We start from the raw sequence: 17795 nt of genomic DNA on the forward strand, positions 1-17795 counted from the left end.
AATGATTCGTCGTTTTCAATTAAATTCACAAAAGCTTATTATTATCAAATCGTCAAATATTAATTTACACTTGTTGCAAAGTTACATATAGGCTAAAACCGGTAAAAGTTTTGGTATTTATTGATGCAAACAAAATAACAGTTTGTAAAACAGATGTTTCATAAATAAGAAGAAAATACTTATACAGGAAGGCATTAAAGAAGCGGAAGGAACGCGAGAAGTACGAAAGTGGGTCACACAGACTGAAGTCGATGAGAAGGAAGATAACGTGATAGAACGAGCAAGAGAGAGAGAGAGAGAGGAAGAGAGAGTGAAAGAGAGAGGAGAGAAGGAAGGAGGGGGAGAGAGAAAACAGGTAAGGATAAGCGGCTAAGATTAACGAGCTAAAGTCCAGAAGAAGCGATGGATGGATGGTGCAGGCCGGAAACAGGAAAATATAAACGAACGGAAGAGAGATGAGAAGGAAGTACGAGAAGGTACGAAGGGAATGTTAATGACAGAGTACTAACACGAAAGAGTGACGTCGCGAAGAGAGGTCTGGCGCGTTCGTTCCGTGCGTGCCTATGAAGCTCGCACATCCTGTAACGTTCGTCTGAAAATGATAGGGTAGATGTACATGGAGCTTAGATTTGATACAGCCACGGCTCTAATTTCGACTTTCTTTCTCTCTCTATCTCGCCAAGTTGCTCCCCCGGTCCCTTGTGCGATTCACCTCGTGATTAGTCGAGAGATCGCCGCGGGCTCGGAAGACAGCAAGAGAGTATAGGCCGCTCGTACTTTGTGCAAAGAGAGTTCGGCAAAAGCGGAATTGGTTTTTGGCCGAGCTGCGACTGACATTTAATCTCGGCAATTTCGCCGCCATCGCCGTTGTGTGCGAATCGGATCAAGTTCGATGCATAACAGTAAATTTTCGTGGAAGTAACAAATTGAAGGTTGAAACAGACCAGAGTAATTATTCTGGATGATAATAATTTTGTAAAAACATTAAGCAGAAAGAAAAATACAATTATAAAAATACATGTAATTATACATATGATAAAGATGCAATTACGATGTCAAAGGCATATACTATATTTTTCATGCATTTGTCCAAATATATCGCGCTCCAATAAATTGATTTCAGTAATTGATTCTAGATATAAATTAATGCAAATTAGTATGCGACTCACGTTTTTGAATAAAATATTATTTCTTGTACGCATTTAGAAATCATTTTATAACATAATACGCGATATTGTGATACTGTTTCTCGAACTGTTAATAATTGTTAATGATTGTTAATGATTTTTCCCGATTATATTTTAACGAGATTCTTTGTAGTTAGTATTTATTCATTTTATTCTATTAAGTACCTCAATGCAGTCATCTAAGAATTTCCGGTTTTCCTCATAGCTTTCGCGTTTCTCAGTCTAAGCGAAAAAATAGACCGAGTATGGCTAATACACCGTACGCTCGAATTCGAGATAGTTCTCTACCGCGACGACATTGTGTACCAACCGCGTTAATTGATGTTTGGTACTGTACGGGGGTAAAACGTACAGGTTATTGGCACATAAACGGCAGAGAGGAGTTAACAAACATGGGAAACCTACAAACTAGATCTCCGCCGGAAGCCTCTCCGACTGTCGTTACTGTCTATTTATGAATATGCAACAGCCGCGAGTTACGCGTTGTTGTGAGTGCCCGCCCGTATTCGCGAAGGTTTAGACTGTTCGTAACGTCATTAGCTTTTCAGGGCATTAATTATCGTCGTCGAACGTCGATAACGAGAAGACGTTATTGAGCTACGAGAAAAAACGCCTCTCCGTCGTCATAAATCTAAATCAGCGCGACGCCCGCGACTTCGCAATAAAATAGAGAAGCATAATAATTTTTAGTCGCGTATGCATAAGCATAGATAATTCAAAAAATTTTACATTTACGCGAAAAATTGCCAGCGTAATAAAAGAAACACAAAACAGCCGGATTTGCAGGTGAACAAAAGCTCTTGTATTCCTGTTATGCATAACCCATCGTTATTTTCATCATCGTGTGCGATCGTGAAGATAAAAAAAAAATTATGTGAATTATATGAGAAATTCAGCAAATACTTAATATCTCCAAAATTATCGAAGAGCTGTTTATTCACTTCGTAAACACGTTTTCCCTTTCTCTCTCTCTTTCTCTCTCTGTAGCTTTTTTCGTGACAGAGAGAATGGACATTCTATCGCAAATATTCAACAGTATTTACGCTCGGACAAGCAAAAATCTGTTTTTTTATAGCACTTCATTGTGGCGCGACTAACGCGCAGAAAATTTCTATGAGTATTCGCCGACAACCATCGTCCGGCACGCAACAAAGGAATAAAATGCAGGATCCAAATGATGGAGAACACGATATAAACCAATTGCGTCCTCATCGCGAAAGTTTAACATGGAGCGCGGATAATGAAATTAACGCGCACGTACAAACACACGGCTTCGGCTCGTTCGCTAATCATTTGGTAAAATCGTGCGAATGGAATAATAACATTATACTCGAGCGAAGTTTGGCGTGAGAATTTGTATGCAACTTTTTATGCACGAATTTATCACACTGGAAATAATTTACTATGGTCAATCGATACCTCAATATATTTTTTCGACTAACGCAAAAATTTATCCTTCTTAAAAGATGAAATCTGTTTGAACGCGACTTATCACCTGGCTCCGAAAATAACCGAACTGCTTTGACGGTTAAATTGGTTAAAATCGGCTTAATTTAGTGGTTTCATCCGAGCCGATCGACCGATTGATCGATCGATCCAGTACAGAGATTATTCGTTTAATCTGGTTTAAAAGAATTGTCTGTGGTGTAGCTAAAAAAATATGTGACGTTAAACATGCGGAAAATCTCAGTGACGTGCAGTAAACAATTATCTCTTACTAGCTTTTTTCCGTGAAATATTACGCACTTTTTACTACTCACGCATTTTACAGAATGTTAAATATTCACGCAAATATATCGCATTATTTATGACTGACGTAGAAATATTTTTACGTTCTATCACCAGAGTTGCTTCGTCAACGTGTTCCTTTCAATAATGCGGACGAGACTATCAATATGCGTATTACATCATTGCGAAACGAGAAGACGTAACACGATCCGATCTTCACACCGATAACAAGAAGGCAAAACGTCACGATCAAGGGAGTTCGCCAGCCTATCGCGTATGATAATTGGGCCGATTGCGTCTGACGTCCAGACCCTCCTTCAGTCGCCGGGGCGATCACAGGCAGGGCACCGTGGCAAGGAGGTGATATATCACAAGATGATCGATATGTCCCGTGGGCAGAATACCGCCTTGCGGTGAGAGACGTCAACGCAACCGATTGCAGTTCTCTGAATAGAGCAGAGGCGATTCCCTCTATTTCTCTCCCTCTCGCCTCTCCTCTCCTCATATATAATATATATATATGTGTGTATATATATATATCCCCATTTTCCTTCTCTCCCCTCTCTCTCTTTTTCTCCCTTTCTCTTAGCATTCAGTCGAGATATGATGAATCGGCCTAATTTCGCGGATGGAAGGTCACGTAAGCTCGGTAAATCTTAACCAGCGTTATCGTGCCACGGAGTAACGCCATCGGAACGCGGCGTCGGTGGTGGCTGGTGCTATGGCGCCGTTTCAGAGGACCATTTCGAAGGGACGCAACGCCCGCTGCGTGGCAGGCAAATCCCAGGCAGGATGTGGCCCATGCAGGAAGCGATTCCTAAATCATATCACCGCGTTTCGCAACACATGTTAGAGATTCCCGAAACTATTTGCGGTGTGCTGAGAGCGTGCGTGCAAGCGCAACGTGTGGAACGCACACGTACGCACGTTCTCCTACGTTTCCCCCCTCTCTCTCTCTCTCTTTCGGAATGCCATAGCATGGTTCGTTCCCTCCGTCGAGAGCCGCAGTCCCTCTCCCGCAAACGCTATCGTCCGCGCCGCGAATCCCTCCGGCGAAACGGCGTATAACGTTGCCATACTGCGCACCATTGGGACGCTGAACGAGCCTCTCCACCATCCATAATCACCCTCAACGTCCTGTCGATGAGATTAATGTCGCACCCGCACCATCGACGTCACCATGCCTCGCAGTTCGGCGCCCCCGGCATTTGTTAAACGCCGTAAAATGCCGTTAACGATCGAAACTTGAGCTTGGATGTAGGGTTCGGCGTGTTAAACGTTGCTTCGATCTATCGATTATAGCTCCGTCCAATTCAATTCAATATCTTGAGCGTAATTTGCGGACATTAGTAAAAGCATATTGTTAGAAAACAAATATATAACGAAGCACGAAGATATTAAGAAGTCAACTTCGCATATTTATTATCTGTTGAAAGTGCACCTTTCGTTTTTCTTTTAACTCTCATTCCAGTAACATGCGAGTAAGCGCGTAACGATGTGCATACACGTTATATCGAAGTTCAAGTATACAGCGCGCAGTGTCCGTTCCGCCATGTATTTTTGTCCTGTACGATGGCAGTATCGCAGGTAAAACGGAGAAAGTCGCGCGATATTACGGTTAAAAATAAACAGCTATAAATAATAGCGACTATAAATACAGATTAATCAATATTCCGCGAGAACGAAACTGTAACCAGAGGTAAAACGTTTAAAGCGAGAATTTAATGACGACTAACTGGCACCGTGCGCACTTAAGCCGCCATGACGAATATGTTCATCGATCATAATCGCCAGATATAATCACCACCGCGTCGATGAGATTAATGTCATCAGAGAGTGCAGCGAAGTTAGCGCGTAAAGCGTATGAGAGGCTACATGTGCGTTACTAATCTGTGCGACATTTAACGAGATTGTAACCCTTTAAAAGAACGCTGTTAGTAATAGAATGATACTTAAAAAAGACAAAAGAGTTAAAAATGAAAATGTTAGAAGAAGCCATATACACCGAAATAATATCATATTCCTCTGGTAGCAAACTATAGAAGGTATTATAGTAAGGTGTCTTAACCAATTTCTCACGTATTTTCTGCGTCTCCTCTCAATACATAATCCGAACTAATATATTTTAATCAATAAATCTTAGATAATTCAAGATCTCGCTATTAAGTTCAAATTATCCGAAATACCAGCAATTTCGAAAATTGTCCGTCTAATTGAAATTATTGGAATTTCGGGTTCCGAGAGAATTGATAAGCGAGCTGTAGTTGCCCAGCTGAGCGGCTGTATGAGCGAGTATAATATTGCTTCGATAGTTGCTTATATTAATAAAGCCCGTATGCCCGTATTAGTAATATGAAGATACGGTTAAATTAGAAAAGATACGAAATAAAATATGAGAAAGGCGGCATGAAGGATAGCGTGAAATTATCGTATAAATTTTCAATAATGACAAAATTGTCTTCAAGTTTCAGTAATACCTATCATAAATAAATTCGATATCTGTAAGAGCAGAGACTAGACCTTAAATCGCATGTTTTTATTTATTCCGTTGAGTACCGGACAGTAATCGAAGAAATACCGAACGTGTATATACATAGGTGAGTCTCACAATCGATATCAATGTCGTCGATGACATGAGAGAGGAAATACTGCCTACATGCGCTTATTCTACACAGTGAAATAAAACGAACATGGATGACATCTGTCTATTCGTTTACTCTTGAATAATTCTTGTGCACGACTATTATTCGAAATTAATTGTGTACTCTTGCACTATTGATCAAAAATATCTCATAACGTTTCATATATGTACTCTAACATACCAACGAATTGCAAATTTTCTTTTGTCACTACGATTGGAATTCGCGGGACGCTAAATTTGTCAAATATTTCTTGATATTATTGTATCTTTAAACGACACGCTCTGTATAAAGCAAATTTATTGTATAATCCGATGTATCAAAGCGATTGGTAATCCTATCAAATACAACACATTCGAAACACAACAACAACCTCGGCTCCAGTCAAGACGTAATTTTCTGGGGCAAAATCTCACGCCTGAAGGCAATTAGTGATGGACATTGTTTTTGATAAATATAATAATTATAAAGAAGGCAAGCATAAACGAAGAAAACGGGACTTTAATATATTTCTTTATGAAGATACATAGACTACAGTTCATTATAGCATGGCAGTTATTACTTCCATTCCTACCGTTTAAAAGACGTCCTAATTCTTTGAAGACGCTTTAAATGTTTTTAAAAATGTCTTTTAGTATAATTTGATACTATCATTTTTCAAATAAGGATATATATGTACATATATAGCGACAACAAATCTAATAATCTAATAACTAAAAAACTGGATTACTTCGAATTGCGATAAAATTCCTGGCCGATTCCTCTCGTACCGTGCCTTCAAATTTGATTTCAGATCATCAAAAAACATTATCATGTCACGGATTGATATAGAAATATGACGTTTTCCTTCACTTGAAGTGAAGAAGGCTAGACAAGTACTGAAATAGTCGTATCCGTAGAAAACCGCCGCTGCCGGAGGGATCAGAGAAGTAAAGTTCCGTAACTTATTGCCGGAGGATTCTCGGTACACCTGGTACTTTGTTCGCCCGTGCACGCGGCAGGAGACGAGCGTACTGTGCGTACTTTCGTGGATCAAACTCGTACCTCACCTCCGTAATCTTTGCTAATACCTCGAATATTCGTAAGCCACCACTCAAGGCAAACGGGAAGCATAATTAGGTGTGGAAACATAAATGCTCCACTGACGATCAGTTATTTGTACCATATACGTATATACACGTGCTTTAATCTTCTGCCATAATGAACTATACTCGTCTGAGTGCGAAACAGTATTAGCGGGAAGTTGAAGTAGCAAAAGTTAAATTGAGGGACTTAAAAAATAAAAGAGTGGTATAAATAATATCTTTTAAAGGCGAGTAAATACAAATTAAGCATGAGTAAAGTTGTTTTCTTTACGAAGAATAACTATTCTAGATATTCCATTAAAAAACAATATTTATACACTGCGTTTTGTGTTATTATTTTAACTCTTGATTAACTCCTACTTTCTTTCTGTTTATATTGATAAGTTATCCTGACAATTTATTTGATTTGTGTTATTCTATCAACGTCAAAATACATTATTTTCAAGAAGATGCATATATGTTTGAATGCATAAACGAAATTCGTTATTTGCATTCGCGTTTCGCAGGTGCAGAAACGCAATTTCGAATTTCGATGCTTAGTAATAATACATAAATATTAAACGAAGATAGTCGAAGCTTTATGCAGATTTATCATAGCTGGATTCAAATAAAGCAGGTAAATGTAAAATGTGTTAGTTCGAAAATCTTGTCTCTCCACGTATTAGCGTGTCTCAGTATTTTCCACTTGCATTGCATTTGCGTGCAAAAGAATCTCTTACAATCAACATATCCATTTATTATATATAAACGTGCTTTAATCACGATTAAAGCACGATATAAATCTCAGACAGATATGATTGCGGTAAATCAGTATCTTCTATGAGACGGAGAAAAAATAAAAGTCTAAGTTTAAAGTACTTAAGAACAGATAACGAAATCCGCTGTCAAAAGATAACAACTAAAAGGTTCTGTGCTTCGGGGTTACGCAATAAAATTACATGATAACGGCAATGTGGCGTTAAGCACCGGCTCATTGGAATATCAAATATCTCCCGTTGGCTTAAGACAGCCGTAATAAATTATTATGAATTCACGCACACACACGATTGTCTTTGTCGTTTATGTGCAACGTATCTAAGAAGGGATTACTTTAAACAGGTAATCGATTGACGCTGAGATCACAAACGCAATAATACGCTCGAAGTTAAATCCTCGGAGTACTGGAGGGAAGTTACGACTTAAATTTTTGATACAATCGCTTTTGACGTTCACGAGAAAAGTCTCGCCAAGCTAAAAGCTTAGATTATCGTCGTTCTCGATCGATCGTCGCTGGCTTCAAACATAATCGGATTGCACGTTAAACGCGCGAATGGACCTCATTCACGAGTTAGAAAGTAACCGTGCACGTTTTGTATGAACATACAGAAAAATCCAGCTTTTAATCGGGGTCCTCGTGCATTATGAACCCCGAGAGTTCATTGTACCGTCGTTAAAAATACTATACTCGCGCAACGACCTGAATCGACAGTCACGCCTCGGCAAAATCGATCGTTATAACGTTCGCTAACCATTGATGTGCTGAACGTATTTTTCTATCTATTTTTATATCTAGTCTATAAGCGTGCCTTAAGAACGATCATCTTGCCTCATAGTGTTCGCATCGATAATAATTATTTTTCCGCGAAAAACAATCGCGGTGAAATGCCACACGTGGCAATTGAAAGCTACGTGTTCATTTACAAACATCGCGCAAGTCAAATGTATGAACAACAGTCAAACCAATGTAAACTTACATTACATATTAAACATCATATTTTATATTTGTTAATGGATGTAAATATTCGTTTCAGTTTAATTGCTTGTATAAAAACTTTTATATTCGCAATTAAAAAATACCAAAGTACATTTAATATCAAATGCAGCTATTTGTGAGCACGAGTTTTTCTTTCTTTATAAATTGTATTTAATATTAATATATATATTATACCAGAATCACGTAATAACATTTATCGCTAAATGTGTGCGATGAGAATGCTATTGAGCTCGTTGATCGTGCAGAGGCATCATCGCGTGTTTGTCGAAGCAATGTCATTTTGGTATGTAATTATTGCCGCGTCCCGGGTACGGGAAGAAAAATGCTCTCACGAGGAAGAAGGGGCGTTGAGAAGGGTGCGGAAAAAGGAATATCTTTTGCACTCACCTGGATGGGCGAGCTGCTTGAGGAATGCTTCGTAGCGCGCAGCGGGACAGCGGGGGATGGTGGTTCACCGCATTTTTCCACGTTGTATACGTCGAGTGTTCACGTGTGCCACCACTGCTATCACCACCGACAGAACCCACTACTACTACTACTATTATTGCTATCAACCAGCACCACCAGCACCACAATAGCAGACGCGGAAATGACTGCCTTTTATCTCACTCCGTCTCACGCTGACGCTCTCTGTCTCGTGGAGACGCGGGATACTTTGGTGGGCCGCCTTTGGCCGGCCGACCGCAGGAAACGTTCACTCGCGAAATCTCGTCGCAGGACGTCGACAGACATTCAGATGTGATAATCAGAATTATAGTCTCCTCTAAGCGTTTAGACTCTCATCGCGTCGACTGTTCGACCAGACACACGAATATCTATTTGGGCGTCGCGCCTGATTCGTCATTGACTCGTTCTACTCTACGCGACTCTGATGGCAACGGAGTAACAGGCAGAGAGAAAGAGAAAAGTGATGAAGAGAAACGAGCTTCGCTGGGACGAACAATGGTATACGATACGATAAACCCACGTTGCTGGACGGTGCTGAAACACGTTCTACCCCTGCTGAGGCCGGGGGTTAAACTGAATCCGAAAGCCACGGTCGTACACTCATGGGTGCTCGAGCGCATGCTCCGCATTTTGTCGCTTAGCCTGTGTGCGTGCGGCACGTCGCTTCATATATATATATATCACACAATGTGCCTATACAGGGTGGTCAAGAAAATTCTTCCCCGTTAAAAGAAAATCGTCCCTTTTACGGTAGCTCTCCCGCACTTCCTCGCTTCGCGGAAGGACCGCCGCGGCTCTCGGGCGCAATCCCTCGCACGTTCGTCGGCGTTCGCTTTCTACCCCTAAATTCGATTGCCCCGGCGTGGCCGTAAAGATACGAGAAAGCGTTGCCGGCAACTCGTTGCAAACTCCTTTTTCTCGGCGCGGCGCGGTAAAATGGCAAGCGGCTCGTTTTTGCACGAGTCACTTGATTTCTTTTTTTTCCTTGCTCTCTCTCTCTTGCCCTCTTCTTTCCTCCCCTTTTCTTATCCTCGAAACGAGACACGAAATAACGACCTGGCAGTAGTAGTGTGGACTCGTAGCGAAGGAAAACTCACGTTTCGCTGAAACAAGCAGTGGCCGGGAGTCGCGTCCCACCGACGATGCATTTTGTCGCGACTACAGTCGTTTCGTATTTTCGATAAAAAAAACCCCCCCGTTTGCCATAAAACAACGACGGCAATTTTAATTTAAAATACTGCGTCAACTGATACATGGCAACAAATACACGGCCGAGGAATTTCATCACGCTTCTACGATTTTGCCGAAAAGATTGTCGTCGAGTTACGAGCCATCGTCGACGCTCGAGCTGTTCGTCGAACCGAGTATACTGTTTTAATAACGAGCATACTTCGAGTTTACCGGATAAAGGAGCACGCGCGTGCGGCGCATTCCCTTTCTCGCTCTCCCTTTCTCTCTCGTGTTTTCTCTCTAAACCGTACACGGTGTAAAACGGAAAACAAAAAAGTATAGTTTGGTCGACTCTACGCGCTATGGTCGATTCTACGACGTTTTATGGATGAATTCAGAGTCAACGCGCGAAATCGTTCGACGGTCCAGATTAGATTATGCAATCCCGTTCTTACGCGGGGAGCAACGTCGGCGTTACATTCTCTGCATCTCGAACATCTGGCTTTACGAAAATTTTGCATAAAAGCGCGACAAAAATCTTTGCGCCCTAAGAAAAACAATGTAAAATTAATGAACGGAATTTTCGTTGAACAATGTAACCTGCGCTTTTCTCTTTAACTTTTTTCTCAGCATACATTAATTTCGATTAGAAAGACGCATTTACGAATCGTGTACGTAAAATACGCAGGATAATATCTTAAGATATTATTATATTATAAACCTTACCTTGCTATATTTCGCAAGAGTACCCCATTATATGAAATTTCACGCTATGTAATGCAATGAAGATAAGTTAAGGAGAATAAATTAAAATGGAAATAGCTTCTAAATTTCTCATATAAGTTGTAATGAACACGATGCAAAAGGTTCTTCAACGCATAATATAATAAAAATGTTTTTCTATGCGACATAAATCTGCACGAAATGTTATGCTTGAAAAATTTCATCGTTATCGTATAATAATCGATTATAATATTACGTCTGATTTTATAAAATACTATAATTTAATATTCTGCAATGCTATACAACGCAAAATTTTTTTAAGTAATATCATAATTTGCGCTCATCATAACCACCCATGACAACAAATATATTTTGATAATGTACTTTATAAATGTTTACGAATATATTATGCAAAAACTAACATCAAACTTTTATTTTCAATAAGTAATATGTATCAATTACAGTAAAACATTTTAGAAACACTATGCAGTCATTGAGATTTGCTAGTGAGGTAAAAAATTGCAAAACTGGTGGTAATAGACCGCGAAGCCCGCGGTTAAACATCAATAAAAGTCCCTATAAAAAGAATTAAAGAAAAAAGAAATAACTCGATGATAATTTAGTCGATCCGACTTAGCCGGATCTGAATCTTATCCCGACCAAAGAAGCCCTGCTCGAGATCAGACACGGAAACCAAAAAAATTAATTTAAAAATTGCAAAACTGGTGGTAATAGACCGCGAAGCCCAAGAAAGAAATATTCCTCACGAGTAGTAATCTTATTTTATTATCTTAAGGTAAAGTCGTTACGGTGGGGCGCTGTCGCGACAGCTAACGCCCCTGGCGCGAGCACAAACAACCCTCGGGCCTGACCCGAATTCGCCCGAGATCACCCGATTGTCGCGCCTACTGTTCCGACATGCAAAGAGGTAAAACGCGCACGCGTTTCCTAATTCGCGTATACCGCGCAACGCATTACATCGCGGATCGATGTGATTCGTCACCTAACTTCGTGGATCGACGTGATTTGAAACATCAATAAAATTCCCTATAAGGAGAATTAAAGAAAAAAAGAAATAACTCGATGATAATTTAGTCGATCCGACTTAGCCGGATCTGAATCTTATCCCGACCAAAGAAGCCCTGCTCGAGATCAGACACGGAAACCAAAAAAATTAATTTAAAAATTGCAAAACTGGTGGTAATAGACCGCGAAGCCCGCGGTTAAACATCAATAAAAGTCCCTATAAAGAATTAAAGAAAAAAAGAAATAACTCGATGATAATTTAGTCGATCCGACTTAGCCGGATCTGAATCTTATCCCGACCAAAGAAGCCCTGCTCGAGATCAGACACGGAAACCAAAAAATTAATTTAAAAATTGCAAAACTGGTGGTAATAGACCGCGAAGCCCAGAAAAAATATTCCTCACGAGTAGTAATCTTATTTATTATCTTAAGGTAAAGTCGTTACGGTGGGGCGCTGTCGCGACAAAACGCCCTGGCGCGAGCACAAAAACCCTCGGGCCTGACCCGAATTCGCCCGAGATCACCCGATTGTCGCGCCTACTGTTCCGACATGCAAAGAGGTAAACGCGCACGCGTTTCCTATTCGCGTGTACCGCGCAACGCATTACATCGCGGATCGATGTGATTCGTCACCTAACTTCGTGGATCGACGTGATTTGAAACATCAATAAATTCCCTATAAGGAGAATTAAAGAAAAAAAGAAATAACTCGATGATAATTTAGTCGATCCGACTTAGCCGGATCTGAATCTTATCCCGACCAAAGAAGCCCTGCTCGAGATCAGACACGGAAACCAAAAAAATTAATTTAAAAATTGCAAAACTGGTGGTAATAGACCGCGAAGCCCGCGGTTAAACATCAATAAAAGTCCCTATAAGGAGAATTAAAGAAAAAAGAAATAACTCGATGATAATTTAGTCGATCGACTTAGCCGGATCTGAATCTTATCCCGACCAAAGAAGCCCTGCTTGAGATCAGACACGGAAACCAAAAAAATTAATTTAAAAATTGCAAAACTGGTGGTAATAGACCGCGAAGCCCGCGGTTAAACATCAATAAAAGTCCCTATAAGGAGAATTAAAGAAAAAAGAAATAACTCGATGATAATTTAGTCGATCCGACTTAGCCGGATCTGAATCTTATCCCGACCAAAGAAGCCCTGCTCGAGATCAGACACGGAAACCAAAAAAAATTAATTTAAAAATTGCAAAACTGGTGGTAATAGACCGCGAAGCCCAAGAAAGAAATATTCCTCACGAGTAGTAATCTTATTTTATTATCTTAAGGTAAAGTCGTTACGGTGGGGCGCTGTCGCGACAGCTAACGCCCCTGGCGCGAGCACAAACAACCCTCGGGCCTGACCCGAATTCGCCCGAGATCACCCGATTGTCGCGCCTACTGTTCCGACATGCAAAGAGGTAAAACGCGCACGCGTTTCCTAATTCGCGTATACCGCGCAACGCATTACATCGCGGATCGATGTGATTCGTCACCTAACTTCGTGGATCGACGTGATTTGAAACATCAATAAAATTCCCTATAAGGAGAATTAAAGAAAAAAAGAAATAACTCGATGATAATTTAGTCGATCCGACTTAGCCGGATCTGAATCTTATCCCGACCAAAGAAGCCCTGCTCGAGATCAGACACGGAAACCAAAAAAATTAATTTAAAAATTGCAAAACTGGTGGTAATAGACCGCGAAGCCCGCGGTTAAACATCAATAAAAGTCCCTATAAGGAGAATTAAAAAAAAGAAATAACTCGATGATAATTTAGTCGATCCGACTTAGCCGGATCTGAATCTTATCCCGACCAAAGAAGCCCTGCTCGAGATCAGACACGGAAACCAAAAAAATTAATTTAAAAATTGCAAAACTGGTGGTAATAGACCGCGAAGCCCGCGGTTAAACATCAATAAAAGTCCCTATAAGGAGAATTAAAGAAAAAAGAAATAACTCGATGATAATTTAGTCGATCCGACTTAGCCGGATCTGAATCTTATCCCGACCAAAGAAGCCCTGCTCGAGATCAGACACGGAAACCAAAAAATTAATTTAAAAATTGCAAAACTGGTGGTAATAGACCGCGAAGCCCGCGGTTAACGTCAATAAAAGTCCCTATAAGGAGAATTAAAACAAAGAAATAACTCGATGATAATTTAGTCGACTTAGCCGGATCTGAATCTTATCCCGACCAAAGAAGCCCTGCTCGAGATCAGACACGGAAACCAAAAAAATTAATTTAAAAATTGCAAAACTGGTGGTAATAGACCGCGAAGCCCGCGGTTAAACATCAATAAAAGTCCCTATAAGAGAATTAAAGAAAAAAGAAATAACTCGATGATAATTTAGTCGATCCGACTTAGCCGGATCTGAATCTTATCCCGACCAAAGAAGCCCTGCTCGAGATCAGACACGGAAACCAAAAAAATTAATTAAAAAATTGCAAAACTGGTGGTAATAGACCGCGAAGCCCGCGGTTAAACGTCAATAAAAGTCCCTATAAGGAGAATTAAAACAAAGAAATAACTCGATGATAATTTAGTCGACTTAGCCGGATCTGAATCTTATCCCGACCAAAGAAGCCCTGCTTGAGATCAGACACGGAAACCAAAAAAATTAATTAAAAAATTGCAAAACTGGTGGTAAAATAGACCGCGAAGCCCGCGGTTAAACATCAATAAAAAGTGTGTGTCCGGGTCCGGGTTCCGTTACCCCACGGGAGTATATTCCGCGCGCGATGCACAAATTCTATGGAAACGAGTCTGCAGTCTTCGGCGAAATGTGAAATTGCGTACAATTGCGTAGCTTGCACTCCGCAAGTCGAAGGGAGCGGGCGCACGACGCGTGCGCGCGCACTCGCGGCGGCGCATTATAAATACAACTACTTGAGCCATAGACATAAAAATCAAAACAGCTTTTGGAGAATCGCAAGAATTGACCAATCACAGTCGATTATTCTCCTCAAATTCAATTGAGCACTCTCAAGCGAGGAAATCATTATTATGGTCCTTCGTGCGGTTCAAAGTAAAAATACAATGTTCAATTTTGCTCTTCGTATTGAAGGACACGTCGGGAACGTGGAAAGCGAACGATCACGAAGTGAATCCATCGTATCGGTAAAATATTTTTACACGATTTTCTTTCATGACGTAAGAAGACGAGTGCACTCGCAAAATTATCAGCTTCGACAATGTGGAATAACTGCTGCGAGGTTTCGCGAAGAGAATATTCTGAATGTCGCTCTGGTTTCTGGAGCGCCGGATGGACGGGTAAACTCGACACCCGTCTGTGGAAAGGAATCCCAGAAGCCGCAAAGGAACTCGATCATTTCATATATATATCTATATAATACGTACGAAGCTTGTATTCAGTCGCCGCAGACGTCTTGCCGGCGTGGGTTAGCAAACCCATTTCCTTCGAGCTCACCGAAAGCCTCGAAGGAACGAAGCTTTGAATCCCCCTTCGTGAATATGGGCTTCAGCGGAAAAGAAGATGACGCCGCCGCCGCCGCCGCCGTCTTTGCGACTTTGATTAAAGATTTAACACGAGGATATAACGGCGGTTTCACGAAAGAGGATCTTTCAATCGCATTTATCTCGCATAAAAAGCAAGCGCAGCAATTACCCAATGTCCGCGAGGACCGCGCGATTAAATTTCTACACGCCTTGAGATTATCATCGTATTTGAGGAAACAGAATTAAGCTGCAGCGCAGAAAAACGGCGCGCTATAGTATAAAAATCGAGAGAAAACAGCTAATATTAAATTAAAACGCCGACGGTGAGCGAACTCATTAACATGCCGGAAAATTTTATTCGTTTTTCTATCAAAGTAGAAGAGAGAAGCTCTCTTCTCGAGAGAATATTGCACAAAGTTGAATGTCCATCGAACGCCTTTATTATTCATTTTATACGCCAGGAGAGACTGAAAATAGCGCGTCCAGAAAAACATGGTAAAAACATAGTTTATCACTCTAAAAATGGGTTCATCATAAGTATTTGAATTATAAACATTAAAGTAGAAAAAATGTTTGACTTATCAAACACAATTGGAAAAGCATTTGAGTTTCAAACACTTATGCATAGAAGTGATTGACTTTCAAACACTTTTGTATCAAACATTACAGATCTTTATAAAATTGTAGTTCTAAAATCAAACAAGTCAAATTAAACAGATGTATATTGATTTTCCAACGGGAACAAAATAAAACACACTTTGTGTTTAATTATTAGAAATTTAAACAGATTTGTATTTCAAACACTTTCTAATTACACACTTATAAAAGTAAACACTCATTAACTTATAAACTCAAAGCTGCATGCAGTACTCTGAAAGACTGCTGTAATTAAAAGTGAATTTATTATTAGTTTATTTATTTAAAAATGAATATATTTGATTGTGGAAAGTGTCAAGTTGTCTGTAAGAGCAGCTGCAAAAAAAACAAAGAAGAAATTTACAATTATAAAAGTTGATGGTCACAAAATGAAAATAACCTCTTTCTCCCAAGAGAGGAAATCTGAACTTAAAGCCATGAAAGACGCAATTTTATCATCGAAAGATGATGCAATTTCTCAAAATGCAAAAAACCACTAATATGATAGTTGAAATATTCGACACTGATATTAGTGCGAAAGTGGAGATGAGTAGCGACGAAGTCTTGGACACCGTGTCTGAACTAGATATCTCATTTGTATATAAAATTTTACAATTGCCAGAACGAGATTCTCATTAACGAGCAACAAACTGAAGATTTCAGTAAAATTGGACCTGAAACTAGTAGCAGTGAATGTGTACCCAACTTGATTATTGCACCCCCCCCCCCCCATCACGGAATAATCAGGCGTACATATTACTTACATCACGAACTATATCCCCGTTTAAACTAAATTAGCATGCGTTACACGCGACTTATGCGGAACAAAGACCGAATCAGGGTTACTAAACAAAAGATGCAAGATTTTCAACGCGCCGGTCGTGAAGCGTCCTCGGTTACACTCCAAGGAAAAAGAGCGATGTTGTCGAGGGTGCAAAGCCTGCTGAAAGAGTGGCTAGTGAGGAAGGGGAGCTCTGCCAGCTTTTATCGCGTCATCCGGCCGGCGGTGACTGTCGACCGTCTTTTTTTTTTCGAGTGTACTTCAGCGCATATTTTCGCGTTTTCAACACCGTTACGCGTAACTTCTGTCCCTCCTTCCGCACTCCCTCGGCATTTCGTCCTTTGCCTCCGATCCGTCATATCGTTTCCCTGTTCGCTCTCTCACCTTGTCGACAGCGAGTTGCGAGAGCGAGTACCGAGGCCTTCGTAGCGAGGGACAGAGGGTGGCGCGATTGCTACTGCCGTAGGGAAACCGGGAGAACCAGACCAGCTGCAATACCGCGATACACAAACTTATTGGCGAAACTCGCGAAACTTGTGCGAGGCTTTTGGAATTCCAAGATGGCGCGTATATCCACATAGCGGATTAACCTGAGAATACCTTTGGTAGATCGAAAAACAGGGGCAAGACGGAGGGAAGGAGAGAAAGAGAGAGAGAGAAGGGATACTTGGAAGATTGTTACAGAAAATAAAATGTTGACAAAAATTCATAACACGCGGTACAATTCCAGTATTGTGCGGTGCTCGCAATATTAGTAGATGGGCTTATGACAAAGGTATTATTTGCTATTTCAAATGTTAGAAGTAATATAGAAGTCATAAACTGCCATAAAGAAATTATTTTAAAAGAGGACGAAGAAGAAAGGAATTTCGTCTGTTTTGCGCTCACAGAAAATATTTTAATTTAATATAAATTTAAATTTAATGTTCAGAATATTTTTCTATCTGCTAAGTTATTTAATTTTAATTCTATAGTTATGGTAAATAGATCAACGATAATTTAGCTTAATCTCTCTCTCTCTCTTTCTCTCCCTCTCCCTCTCTCTCTCTCTCTCTCTTTCTTTCTCTTTGTTTTTCTTTCTCTATCGTAATCGTATTGCATGAGAGACTGCGCTGGAGAAAAGCAGGATTTCCTCGTTGAAATTCGTTCGGAGAGTTGTC

The 17795-nt window shown here is 40.4% G+C and overlaps 1 protein-coding gene across 2 annotated transcripts in view; it reads right to left on the reverse strand.

Moving 5' to 3' along the window:
- Positions 1-9393, reverse strand: part of Lar (tyrosine-protein phosphatase Lar) — a 380644-nt gene extending 371251 nt beyond the window's left edge. For both annotated transcript variants that reach the window (XM_071795665.1, XM_071795666.1), the window contains exon 1: positions 8780-9393. The gene's annotated coding sequence lies outside the window, so the exon portion shown is untranslated. The remainder of the gene's footprint in view (positions 1-8779) is intronic.
- Positions 9394-17795: the final 8402 nt, after the last annotated feature.

Source organism: Temnothorax longispinosus, chromosome 12, assembly GCF_030848805.1.
Source record: "Temnothorax longispinosus isolate EJ_2023e chromosome 12, Tlon_JGU_v1, whole genome shotgun sequence".
Taxonomy (NCBI): Eukaryota; Metazoa; Arthropoda; class Insecta; order Hymenoptera; family Formicidae; genus Temnothorax; species Temnothorax longispinosus.